Source organism: Athene noctua, chromosome 2 (assembly GCF_965140245.1).
Source record: "Athene noctua chromosome 2, bAthNoc1.hap1.1, whole genome shotgun sequence".
In the NCBI taxonomy this organism is placed as follows: Eukaryota; Metazoa; Chordata; class Aves; order Strigiformes; family Strigidae; genus Athene; species Athene noctua.
This window is the reverse complement of record NC_134038.1, coordinates 149,544,130-149,557,256: the sequence shown is the minus strand read 5'-3', so window position 1 is coordinate 149,557,256 and position 13,127 is coordinate 149,544,130.

The following is a 13,127-nucleotide window of genomic DNA, read 5'->3' as shown; positions in this document are numbered from 1 at the left end:
ACTGCTGATGACCAGTGAGGCTTACAGCATGTGGTAGCAGCAGAGTACACAACCATTACTCAGCTGTTCAGCAGCCAGCCTGCACTGATGAAGCTGGTTGGCGCTGGCCATCCATAGCTGGACCTGTGGGTTTCATGGCGGTGGTGGTCACATGCTTCTGAACGCACAACCACGCTCTCAGTTACATGCTCCACTGTCACGCCCACTGTGGACCCCAAGAACTGCTCACAGTTCACAGCCTCCTGGACAAACAACACTACCTAAGGTAGGCATTTGTTTCTTCATGATTCTCCTTTGAAAGATCCTCTGTCCTCTTCCCCTCTCTCAGCTGCAGTTGCTGCTGTTGCTACAGCAAGCTGCAGCCAACACAGGCTGGCAGGGCAGGCACGTGGCTCACCAAGCCACAGACGGACAGAAGAGCAGGTCAAACACATCAGCAGGAGCCACTGCCTGCAACCAGTGAGCAGCAACGTTGTGCATGGAGCTTTCTTGGTCACAGCAACACATCAGACCTTTGCAAAGTCCTGGCAGCCCCTGAGAAGCAGGAGAACATGGGAAGCCAGACAGGGCTTGCAGAGTTTGACCTGCCAGATGTGCATTGTGGACCCTCCTGGCTATTTTCTCTCTCATATCCTATTGGTACCATATGAGAGACTCCATGTGAATTAGGCCTGACTCACCCATGGAAGAAAATGTTACGTGGGAAGGAAACAACTTGACTGGGTCTGTGTGGAAGCAGCAAAAGCCTGGTTTAATTTCCCTCCTCTGCAGTGTTTGCATTCCTTCAATACCACGTGACATATTCTTGCACTCACACCATGAGGATTACCTCAGAAATGCAAGTACCTTCTTTATTTTTTAAAGTAAAGAAAGACATGGTGGCGAAGTACAGGGGGTGGAAGTATCTGAGCTCTGCAGGTGGGCTGTTACTGGGGTCACCCACTGGGTTTGCATCCCCTGGGAATATGCTGGGCAGGACAAGCTTAGTTCCTCTGCAGTGGCTCTGACCCCCTGGCAAGTTAGCACTCAGGATATTAAGTAGTGCCATTGGGTTTGTTTACTGATAAGCTTTCTGAGATGTGAAATCTGTGTGAAAAGACAGCACGTGGTTAAAGCTGATTTTACTGACAGCTCAGCTGTTACAAGATCTTCACAAAAGAGCAAAATCCCAATCTCCTCTTCAGCCTAATCAGTGAGTCTGAGAGCTGATTTTCATCCAACTCCTGCTCTTTTTGTCCACCTAACTAGCTGCTTTACGGCTGCATAGAGAACTCCTAGAGATGTTCTGGCCAAGCCTTTTCCTTCCATCTTCAGGATTTTCTGGGTCACAGAGTCCCTTGTCATACTGCCCTGGCACGTATACGTGACTGCCAGAAGTGCCTGAGAAGCAGATGACGGGGAGGCCCCTTGAATGACCAGGCTCTGATCCAGGAGGACTGGACAGCCTGCCTCAGAGCCTGAGCAAAGGCTCAGGTGAGAAGCCACGTGCTGACCAAACCCTGCTGGAGCCAGCAGCTGGGCAAGATGCTGTGGAGGCGGAGCTCAACACAGCTCTGTGAGCTGGTGTCACTGTGTGGAGGTGGCTCAGACATGCACTGTGTGCCAAGGCAGGCACCCTGGCGTGACTCCACAGCCGCCAGCTCGCCTGCTCCCTCCCACGCCAGCCTAGGAAGTTTTCTCCCCAGCCCTGCCCTAATAGCTCATTCCTGGCCTCTGGCCACCGTTTGCTGCTCCGGTGCCTCTGGTACAACTATCTGCAGAACTGCACTGTGACTGACAGAGCTGGGTTAACAACCAACAAGGGCAACCACGTTTCTGCTTTCTTCTGGATGGCTGTTTTAAACCTCAGTCAACCACAACTGCTTCAACCTGGGGGGCAGGGGATGACAGCGCAAGGGGACAGGGTGGGTGGGAACATCTTCAGTTGGCTTTGCTGCCAAAGCTGGCAAAGCAACATCCCTACACCTCAGCCTCGCTAGAAGCTCTCTCTACTCTTCCAGGGCTCCCATCACTTTGTTGGCAGATTCCTACATTGCTTGAAGGAGTTGCTTTTCCCTTTAGGGAGTAAATTGTTCACGCAGTTTGGCATTTATTCTGTCACAGCATATGTGGGACTATCATTAACATTAACAGGAATGACACATCCATCCAGTAGAGAATAATCTGCTTAATGGCTAAATAGGAAAGCTGTGTACGTTAAATTGCAGGCAGCTAGTCAGCTTTGTGATGTAGTTTTTCCTTTGATAAAAATGAGACTCATTTCAGAACAGGAAATTAATTTTCCCTCTTTTTATTCAATGGGTGCCATAAATACAAACCCGCCCCTTGACAACCCATAGAGGTGTCCGCTGTAAGCGATGTATTTATAGGAGTGGATGTGCTGTAGATGCATTAATGTAACACCAGCCTCTGGCTTTGTTAGACTGATGGCTTCTGAAGGGACAGATAGCCTAGAACAACATTTGTCTCAGCTCAAACCCTGTGCCAACCCATGAACAGCTTTTATAAGTTGAACTTAAGCATCCAAAGTTTCTCTGCTAGAAAGCAGGAAAGCAAGGTGATTTGAAAGAAGGGTGAAAAAAATGCAGGTGCGTGATAGGTACTTGATTTGTAGAGGTATAAGTAACCACCAAGTATTTAGCTATTCTCAAGAAGAGAATAACATCTGGGTGCATTTCAATCAGAAAATTCAGATCAGTTGTACTTAAGCCCAAGCTATTCTTTGAATAATTTAAGTTCTGGCTACAAATTTGCATAAATAAGGGTAGAAGTTCTTTGTTATGCATTTTAATAAATGAATTGAAAATACAGCTAGAGAAAATGGGAACTAGGGAAAAGAGCCACTGGGGATCCAACAGCAGCAAGGCTTGGGGCTATCATTTGAACTGCTGCCTTCTCTGTTACACATTCAGCTCTCCAGTAGATGTATAGCAGTTGCTGGGTTGCAGTATTTAGTGTGCATATACCACTGCACTGCCAAAACAGATTTTGAAGTGTGTGCAAATAGCAGCAGCAGCATTAGCAGACAATAGCACCTGGATGGCATGCACGTTTTTGCAGGTAGTCTAGCTCAAGTGGGACTTCACTCTGCATTTGGCTATTCATTTCTCTCCAGCCCTGCTCTCTCAGTTGTGCCAGTGAGATTACTTGTGACATAAACATGACTGGAGACTTGATTTGTGTTAAAAACAACCTCCCATATAGACATGGTTATTTCTAACCCGGGCTGGTTCATCTTTTGGCCCCAAATCAGGAACTGATGGAACAAAGGGATGTTTCTAAGAGGCAATGAATAGCAAAGGAAGAAGCCACTGCTGAAAGAAACGTGAATCAAATGGCAGCCTAAGACGATGATCTGTCAGTCCTCCTGTATGTGTTTCACTGCTGTTTGTTTATGGACAAGGATGTTCATCCTGAGTTGTGGCTAACCCTGAACTGCAGGTGGAGGTTACACATGAACAACAATTAATGTTTAAGTACTTGAATTCACAGCTGTGTTAATTAACAACATTAAGTTGTCATTAAAATGCAAGAACTGAACCTAAACTCCTTTTGTTGTCTCAAGGTCACAAAAGGACCTGGAGAAATCAAGACAAAGTGTGTTTCCTCCCTACAAATTCCCACATTGCCATCCCTCTCATTGCCACTGGATAAGTTCTTCTCACACTGCTGGCCACCAAGCAGCTCTCAGCTGCTAAAAACAAATCATTCAGGCAAGATGTGTGGGACCTATGTCTGTGTTAGAATAACCCCCTCAGCCTCAGCAGCTCCCCTGGAGCCAGGGGACAAGCCTGAGGTGGAGGGGAACAAGACCCAGCTTGCCTGACCCACCTCCTAACCTACCCGCAAACCTGGGGGGCTCAGGCTTCTCCCCAAGAGGAGCAGTTCACCTCTGGTTAACTGGAAACGTACCAGGATCATACTAAAGTGCAGTCAAACCACAAGCCAAAGGAGTATTATTGTTGATATTTTGTTTAAACAATGGTTTCCCATATAAGTCACGTATGCTACAGCTGTATATGCTACAGCCTGATAATTAACAGCTTGTTGATTATGTCTGGGGTGGATAATAAATACAGTGTGTCCTATTTTCTCCTCTCCCCATCCCAAATAAGGAGGTTCTGAGGGCCTTTCAGGGCTGCCACCAGCTCCTAACATGGGATATCCCCAGCACAGGTTACACTGAAAGGGAATAAAAAACCCACCACAAACAAGTACCTTAGTCCTCTCTCTGACCCCTTGTCTCCGTCTGTCTTTGCAGCTTCTGGCCTCCCATGGGGAAAGGAGCTGCAGCATAACTTGTTCCCTCTTTCCCCCCATCCAGGCCACTCCCGGGGGAGCAAGGAGGGAAGCCGGAGCCAGGGTGGTCCCATCCAGCCCCGCTCGGCTGTCACAACTGCAGCCCTTCACCCTGCTGGGGCAAAGCTGCTGGACACTGCAGTGTGAAGCCAGGAAAACAGAGAAAATGGTGTCTTGCAACAATTTGTATTAATATACAACCTGGTTTCTTTGGTGTTTTCCTGAAAACATAATCTCAAACGCTACCACTTCTATCACCACTTTTGAAATAAAATATCTCTCCTGATACCTGCCCGGCATCAGGACAAGAAAGCTCACCCACAAAGCAGAGGCTCTTTAGTGCTTCAAATTATGAGGAGCGGCTGTTCTTAACACAAGTAACAGGCAGCATTCATAAAAAGCCTTAGCATGGGAGTAGGGTCGGGCTGAGCACATGAATATTCTGCTGCTTAAAGACTACCAGCCTGGTGCAGAGTCATCCTGGCTTCTGTGGCTGCCCAGTACAATTTGAAGAGATGAAGAAGGAAGATCTGATGAAAAGGAAATGGTGTTTTGGCTGGTGGACACACTGGATACAGGAGAGCTTCGCAGATACTGCTCCTTGTTCCCAGAGGAGAAGGAGCTCAGGGCTGCAGATGGCTTTGGGCAGTTTGCAATTTCAAGGGATCATATTTTATTTTTCACTTGTGGCCAAGTCAGCTGCTGTATTAAAAAATGACCATGAACAAAATCATGCTGGACACGGCCATGATATGGGGAGGAAAAATCATGCAGCAGTACATCTGTTTCCCTGGCACACAGCCCAGCACATTAACCCGTGCTGGGGAAGAGGAGGGGAGGGGAGAAAGAGCTACAGTCTCCAGAGGCTTCCCTGTCCTGATGGCGAGTCTTTCTTGGGCAAAATCTTCCCATGTTGGATGAGTTTATGTATCCCTGTGCAGCACACTCTTAACTCAAGACGCATGATTAAATGGTTTCACGAGTAGGGGCAATCTCAAGTGTATATAGGCTTTTGTTCTGACCTCTTACCTGAGACCCACGGAAGAGTGGGATGTAAGATGCTCGAGGGAGCATGTGGAGGGACGCAGCTACCAGGCTTGCCAGCCTGTGCAGGCATAGGGAGATAGCCAAACAGGGCTGCGAGGTCAGTCTGGGAGTTTCCCTGAGGATGCCCTGGAGTTGGCAGCCAGAGCATCAGGACCTTACTCTTCTTCTGAGTAACAACCTTGGCCGCAGGGCAGCAGATCCCACTGTGCTGCCTCACCCCCCTCGCCCTACCAGCTGCTGGAGACTGCAGCAAGGGGAATCCCAAAGGCAATGAATTTGGGTCAGAAACCCCCTGACCTCCACCAGCCCCTTGCTAGAGCTGTGCAAGCTCTCACACATGCTGGCAGTCCCCAGGGGACTGGATGGATTGGGGTCTTGCAGTGCAAGTGCTCAGGGAACTATTTCTTTGTCTGGATTTCTCTGCTGCCGCCACAGAGGGGTACTGATCTCTGCCTGGGAGCCCTGTGTGCAGTCACTGTGTCAATATTTAATCACGGTAATTAGTAACAGGCTGGGTGGCTCAGGAATTCACAGCTCAGCATTTACCTATTCACCTCACCCATCTTTTGGGCACATAAGGGATATGTCTACAGCAGAGAGAAGCAAAGGCTCGCCTAAGTGCCCCATTTTTTTTGGTAAACATTTTATTTATAGGCTTTCACAAATGCATCTTCCTTTTGCTCTGGTGGCACATGGTGCTGTAAACCTAGGAACAGAAGAACTGCATTCCAGGTCAAAAACAAATTACTTTTGTACCTAACCTATGGGCAGCTGCCCTTTGCTCCCAGTGTTTTAAGGCTTTTAAATACCACAGACTGGTGGCAGTGCAGAAAGCAGTCTCCTTCCTCCTAAAAGTGGAGTAAGGCAAGATCCTGCATGCCTCATGCAGCTCTACCCCTGCATTACAGCAGAGCAGAACCACACATTCAGTTATGTCCATCAATGCCCTGCATCTCTCCCAAAGGCATCAGCTACCAGGAGTGGGTCCTCTTTGTTTTAAGGTGTGAGGCTCAGCCAGCAGACTCTGGCTAGTTGCTTCTGAAACCTTTAGGAATTTCTGTTCAGGAGAGTTATAAATTAAGCTCTCCTTGGGGACATCATAACTCAGATCCAAAGCCTCCTGCTTTGAACTGGCTTTCCAACACAGCAGAAGGACTCTACTCTCATTTGTGGTGTCCATGAGCCAGGGCTCCAGGATATACTGATTCTTCGGATCTGAAAGTTCAAGTTAATAGGTGTAGTAAAATGAAAGCCAAATGCGAAGAGCTGCAAGCGGAACGGGCAATAAATTTGTGGATAAAACTTAACATCAAGAAATGTTTCTGGGACTCTTTTTCCTGCAAAAGGGAAAGTGCAGAGGGGGATACTAAAGGTCTGTAAAGTCATGAGTCATGTGAAGGTGGAGAAAGTGGTTTTCACTTTCTCCTCTGATACAGGAGGCAAGGGCCATTAAATGAAACTATTAGCAGGAGGCAGGTTCAAATAGGTGAATGGTGTTTCTTCACCCAAAATGTACCCAAGTGGTGAAATATGTTACCTAACACAGGAGGATGTGGGTGCCCAAAGTTTACCTCATGTAAGAATATTTGTAGAAGAACAGATTGAGGGGGGGGAATGACAAGATATGGTTCTAGTGGCCTCCCAAAGCTGCATGTAGCCATCAGAACATGAGCTGCATTGAGTCCTGAACTGGAGAGAGACCTGTCATCCGGGGAAGCAAAATTTGCTGTTCATATAACAAAACAGTGATGGACTCACATCTCTATCACATACTGAAGCCTCTGTTGTCAGCACTTACTGCACAACAGAAGATAGTTACTCAGCCAATGTTCCCTCCTCATCTATCCTCACCCTGTCCCACATCTCCAGCAGGGCACTGGTTGCACCACATCACGTGTCTAGCATATATGAGGGTTTGATAGGAGATAAAGGTCTGAGCTGGACACCTCACTCACTAGTTTCAGCCCTCCCCAGTGTCCTGGTTCAGCTAGGATAGGGTTGAGTTTCTTCCAAGCAAGGGGAAGGGATCTCCAACCAGGTTATTCATACCAGGCGTGGCAGTGTGGGAAGCTTTTTCCTTTGTGGCTTTGGTCTGGGGAAGCACACGGTGGGCTGTCCGTAACCATTGCGGTATTTCTCTGTATATCTTCTGTCTTGTTTACTGTTATTGCTGTTTATTGTTATTATTGCTATTGTCGCTGTTCAGATTGCTTATTACACTGTTGTATTAAATCTTTTCTTATTTTAACCCAGGGTTTGTGCCCTACTTGTGTCCGGGGGGGGGGGAGGGACAACGGCAACGTGGTCTCTGGTCCCGGCAGGGCCTAAACCACTACACCCAGGAATACGGATCAGTGGCCAAAGTACTGGTAACAGTGCTCCAAGGCACATGATAAACTGAGCTCCTGCTTTTTTTAGAGTGCAAATACTGCAAAATATTGCAAATACAGAGTGATCAGCCTCTCTCCTGCCCCTGCCTGAAGGTGCTGGCCTGTGGGACCACAGACTGGGAGAAGGTCTATGGCATCATGGTGTAGTAAAAGGGGCAGCAAGGCAGTGACTATCCATCAGGGCCTGGTTAAAGGGAACCAGCTACCCAGCTGTTTCCCCTTGCACATCTGTATTGAGCTGTTTTCTCTGTGACGCCTGGTGAGATCCACCGAACACCATAGCACCAGCCTGCCCACTGTCTTGCACCATACAGAAGATACTCAAGATATCATTATCACCTTTCCCTAATGCCTGTGCGCACATGCTAGTGCATATGCATCAACTACAGTCATAGAAATACCTATGGGTGTATTTTTATATAGATATAAACAGCTATTTTAGGTCTGCTATTTTCCAAAGAGAAAAGGCCCTTTGGAAAGGGCCTTTTTTTCCCAGAGGAGGCAATTAGGTAGTCTATGTATTTTAATAAGGGCCGTATCCCCCTCTGCCAGCGATCAGTGAGAATGATTGCCACAACAGCCGAGCAGTGCAGCTGGCGAGCGTTTGGCTTAATCATTTTTCGAGGGGACCGGGTCTCTGTGGATCATTCATAAATAATTAACCCTGATGGGGACGCAGGAGTCAGCTCATCACTGAGGACCCACAAAAAAACAGACAACAAAATCCCAACCAAACCTTGAGTCTTTTCTGATTAGTGGTGTGAAGCTCCTACTAAACTGAGCTCAGAACAGAGCTTCTTGTTCACGCTACAGAGGAGAGGGTATGGCATTAGCATCCCTGGGGGCTCATCAGTGACAAGGAGAGGGAGGGGGAAATATCTGGAGCCCCGATGAGTGTGGATGGCAGGAGGTGAGTGAATAGGGATCTTCACTTGGAGCATGACAGCTGCAAGGCTCCACGTCCCCTCCGCTCCCGACAGCAGTGCCTCCTGGAGCTTTTGTTTCTCTGCAGCCAAGATGACAGCCTCATGCATCTTTTCACCAGGGTACGCCTTCCTTCCAGACATGGATGCTGTGCACATGGGATTGAGCATTATCAGACTCTGCCAAACAATAGGGCATTAAGGGAAAATGAAAGGTGGCTTTCTTCAGACCCAGACTTTTTCAGTTCCAAGTGATCTAGCTTTCAATGAGGGCAGCTTACCTGACTGGGCCACTCCTTGCTGAATGAAGGGAGAAGGAAATAGTCAGGAAAATACCCTGTGCTGTCGAAGATGGAAAAAAAAAGCTGCCTTCTCAATGCAAATGGAAATTAGTAACAAGGGAGCAATAGGCTCAAAGCTTTCAGGGTCTTGCTTTCTCATCTCCATCCTGCCACCCTTGCATGCATCAGCATTCTTCCTGCACACTGACCCTGTGCTGGTGCTGTCAACACACTGCTATGACCTCTCTGAGTTCAGTGCTGCACCTCCCGACCTGGTGCTGTGTCAGTGAGAGATGGAAGGGGCTGTGCTCAGCCATGCATCTTGTGACAGTGCAGCAGAGACATGCGAGTAAGGGCTGACATGTCCCTGTGGCATGGCAGTGTGTGCTTTGCTGGCTGATATAACTTCTGAACCCCACTCCAGCATGGCAGAAAACCACCCATGGAGGGTTCCAGGTGTGTATTTGAATGAGCCAAGGTCCCAAATTAGTGTGACCCTGTACAGCCTTCATCATCTTGTGGACTTCTTTAAGGCTGCAAATGCTGGGATAGCTGCTTTGGTTTTGTCTGAGCAAACAGTGAAAGCTCCAGGTTGGGCTGGGATGCAGGAAGGTGGTTTGGGAGCTGGCCGCAACTCTGGCAATGAGAACTCCTACAGAGAGCCTGCGGGCTTTCCTCTGAACCCCTGCTGCTTGCATTCCCATGTCCTTCCCCTGCTTTTCATACAGTTCTCTAAAAGCAACCTCCTCCTGCCTGTTCCCACCCCTGTCTCTGATGTGGAGGGGGACTGCACAAGCCATTTTACTTCTGTAGCTCTTGGTCTTCCCACCCATCAGAAGCTCTGTAGAAAGACCTAAGGGTGCTTGTTCCCTCTTTAACCTGTATGGATGATATACCATGCTGCGGTGAAAAAAGGGGGATGCTTGATTCACACAGATAAGTGAGTGTCATACATTAGACACTGTGAGCACCACATCAGCGCTGGAGTACTGTATTTGGCATCTAACAGCACATCAAAAAAAAGTAGTTGATATATTTTAGTGGTTCAGGGGAAAGCAATGATTCAGGAGTGGAGGGGTGTCTAGATAACACCACTGGTGAGAAAAGACTGTAGAAATGGACAATGATAGTGAGGTGAGAAAGCAAAACAGAAGATTGAGAAGAATGAGGACTGCAGTCCTCAAACATGATGCTGATGATGTGCAGGGAATAGTCTGTCCATCACAGGCAGGACAAGAATTGAACTTAAACTGCAGCAAGGGAGACTTAGACCAGAAGGTTAAGTTTCCTAACTCTAGGCATTGTGAGACACTGCAGGAGATTGCCTGGGGTGCTTACTGAATCTCTGTTGCTGAAGATTTCTAAGAGCAGACTAGGAAAATGCCTGTCAAAAATTATTTACATCTAATTGATTCTGCCTTGAAGCAGAAGGATAGACTAGATGGCTACTAAAGGCCTGAAGGCAGTCTTATTTCCTGAGGTGCTTTTACATGTGCTAATGATCTAAACAGTTCCTAAGAGCTAGGTATTTGTTTTTAATACCTAGCATACCTGGCATGTTCAGCATGCTCTTAACCAAGGTCTGGGTACAAAGGGAAACTTCTCTTTCAGTCAGCTAGCAATATCCCAAGCGAATCATCTGTATTAAAAATGCCACTCATGGCACGTATTTTTATGAGCAGAATATTCATCAGGTTGCCAGCCAGCCAGCTTCAGAACATGGAGCACACAAAATCCCTGGCTCACACATTTATGAAACCTGTGTTCCCACGTCCTCCTTAAGTTAGCAAAGATCTGTGATTTATGACAATAAACAGCCTTGATTGGACTTGACCATGGTTGAGAGCGCTCACATAAGCAGGTAAGGTCAGAGGAGTCGGGAACTCCCAGCACAGCCTGGGACAAGCACCAGGGACACTCCGCTACGGGGATTTCCAGTTACTTTCCAGTAAAGCGTGAGCTAGCCTGGTTTGGCCTACTGTACTTAGAGAAACACACAAGTCCAGATGAGGCAATGTGCTAAAATCCACTGCCAACCTGACACCCATGGAAAAATGGAGAACAAAGAGATGCCTTCTTTTTGAGGATGGAACATATGACAAGCTGAGATGGTGAACGCAACTGTGGGTCACAGGTGAGCCTCCATACACAGTGGTTTTGCAGCTGCTGTCAACCAGTTCTTGAAGCAATCTGGAAAAAAAAAACACCTTTCCATTAACCCTTGTGATGCTGGACTTGGGGTCTCTACAGAGAAAAAAACTGTTAGGAGAACCTTGTCACTAGGCTCTTCTCCCATGCTCTCCTGTAACACACATCCTTCATAGACGTAATCAATGCCCACTTCACATGGCTTCCCTAGACTGTTCAACTCCAGCACCGTCTACAAAATGTGGAGAGGAAGGTAGGAAGATGGAGCTATGCCACCCAGGGTCACAGTGCAGGCCAAGGGGCAGAGCTAGCAGGCTGTGCATTGGTTATGGGTAAAACTTCCATCGATTTGTCTGCTCTACTAAAAACCAGCTCTAAAGCCAGTCCTGCCTAGTTTCTGACCACTTCCGAACAGCCTGTGCTGTCCATGTGCCTCAGAATATCAAGTATGCCAGGGACTCCCACCAGCCATGGCCAGCTAAGTCCATGCCCTTTCAGGGGAGTCAGGTCTGGACAGTGGCCATGAGGCAAGGTGGACCTGGCCACAAAGACCAGCATTTCAGTCTATATGCCTTGTATGCTACTCTGCCTGCTCTGCTTGTTGCCAGCTGAAGGCTAAGGTGCTTGTTCAAGTCACTCTTGTGGAGAAAAGGATAGAAGGCAGCCAAAAAGCAGGTGGTGTGTTGTGGATTGCTACTTCTTTTGAAAACATTTCACTAGTGGACCTGTTGGCTCAGTGTATCTAAACTGAACAGACTACCTCCGAGATCCAAGGAAGAGATGGCCAGGCCTTCTCCCGAGCAGCAGTCACTCCTCTAACAGGCTGAAGCACAGCACAGTTGGTCTATGATCCTCTTCCCAGCCACAGCTCCTGGAGTCCCATCAGAGAGCTGCAAGAGAAATAAAATAAGTATGTGTGTGGACTCTGCAGGAATCTGAGGCAGAGAAGTACGCACAACTGTAGGGGAAATTATCTCCCATGCTGGTGACACAGAATGAAGAAAACCGTATCTCCAAACACATGCAGAGGGTCGGATGGTGCTAAGATCTGCCCTAAGTCTCCTTTTGTCAGGAGCACCCTGGCAGGACGGATCAGGGATTCTGTGGCAACCCAATTTAAATATGAAAACATCCAGAGTAAGTATGAATATTAATACACAATTCAGAGCCCTCCATCCTGGTCTGGGGCTTGCTTCTGATAAACTTACACTAAGAAGCAATTAACTTTGAAAATGACCCTATTGGACCAAGAAAGCACGGTAAAATTTTCTGTCTGACAGCCATTTCAGGCCATTTCAGTTCTTCTACGCTATTTCAACATATTCCATTTTTTATCTGCTATTATTGTGGTTTTCCTCAAAACAGTGTGCAACCTTGAAGTTTTCAGGCTTTGAGGATTTTGAGAGGATATGGATGAACTCATCAGCAGGAGCAAAATGATCACTGAATGAAATAATTTGCATAGACATCTAAATGGCTACTTTTAGGTTGCAGAGCTATTCTCTCACTAAAAGGAGAACAGTTTCCTTTTGAAGTTACTGCTTGAAACTGCCTCATGCTCTGGGAAAACAACTTGCTGTCAATTCACATTGTTTTCCGCCCACAATGATGCCTAGTTTGAAAACAACAGAGGTAAGCCTTCACCAAATGCCTTGTTCCCACTCACGCTGTCTCCTAAGCTTCTCTCTTGCTCAAAGGTTTAGCATCTTGGTCTCAGTTTCCACATTCCAGTTTTTCAGCAAGGTATCGAGATGCTGGCAGTTGCCAGCCAAACGCAGAAATAAGCTTTTGGTAAAGGAAAGGAGACAGATGCATTAGTTACCTGCCAGAACATAAAACTACCAAGGGTGTGTCTGTTTGACCCATCTCAGAACCATGCTGTTTTGCACCACAGAGGTGCAACATTTGCATTGGCACTCAAGTCTGGCTCATCGGTTTATCGTGCAAAGAATGGAAATAATAGAAAAGGCAATAGAAGTCTTACACCCCTTCTGCTGCAGGGAGCCCTGGCTGCTGCAGCACAGGATGAGCTCCTCTGC